Source organism: Arachis ipaensis, chromosome B06, assembly GCF_000816755.2.
Source record: "Arachis ipaensis cultivar K30076 chromosome B06, Araip1.1, whole genome shotgun sequence".
Taxonomy (NCBI): Eukaryota; Viridiplantae; Streptophyta; class Magnoliopsida; order Fabales; family Fabaceae; genus Arachis; species Arachis ipaensis.
In genome coordinates, this window is record NC_029790.2 from 136172232 (window position 1) to 136172789 (window position 558).

Sequence of the window (558 nt, forward strand, 5' to 3'; positions counted from 1 at the left end):
ATATTAGAGATTTTTTGTAATATTTTAAAATACTAATATGTTAAAATGTTTTAATTTATTACCACATTTTCCTTATCAATTGTGAACATACAATACAAAAATGTTGGATGCAGACATGCAGTATGATCCAAAAACCCCCACAATCGAATCAGACAGATCCCACAAAGACAGAGCCTTTAGTAAACTGAGTAAAACAATTATTTATTGGTTTCTTATTTTTTAAAGGTTCACCATTTACCACTCAATAGCAATGGAGATATGCAATCTCTGAATTTCGTACAAAATCCTATAGAAAAAGTAATCATAAGTAGGAAATGACCAGTGAATATTTTGAGTTGCTCAAAAGTTAAAAGTTGTCTAGTTATTTTAAGGGAAAAAAATTCACATTTTCTCTTTTATTATTTGATTTAACAATTGAATGAAACAATAAGCACATAAGTAACTTGATTTAATAATTTTCTTCACACATTTAATATATGAATGAATTAAGAGAAAATTAGACACAGAAAGAGAACATAATTAACATGTCTTGTGTATTTTAATTTGTTTCTGTCTCCC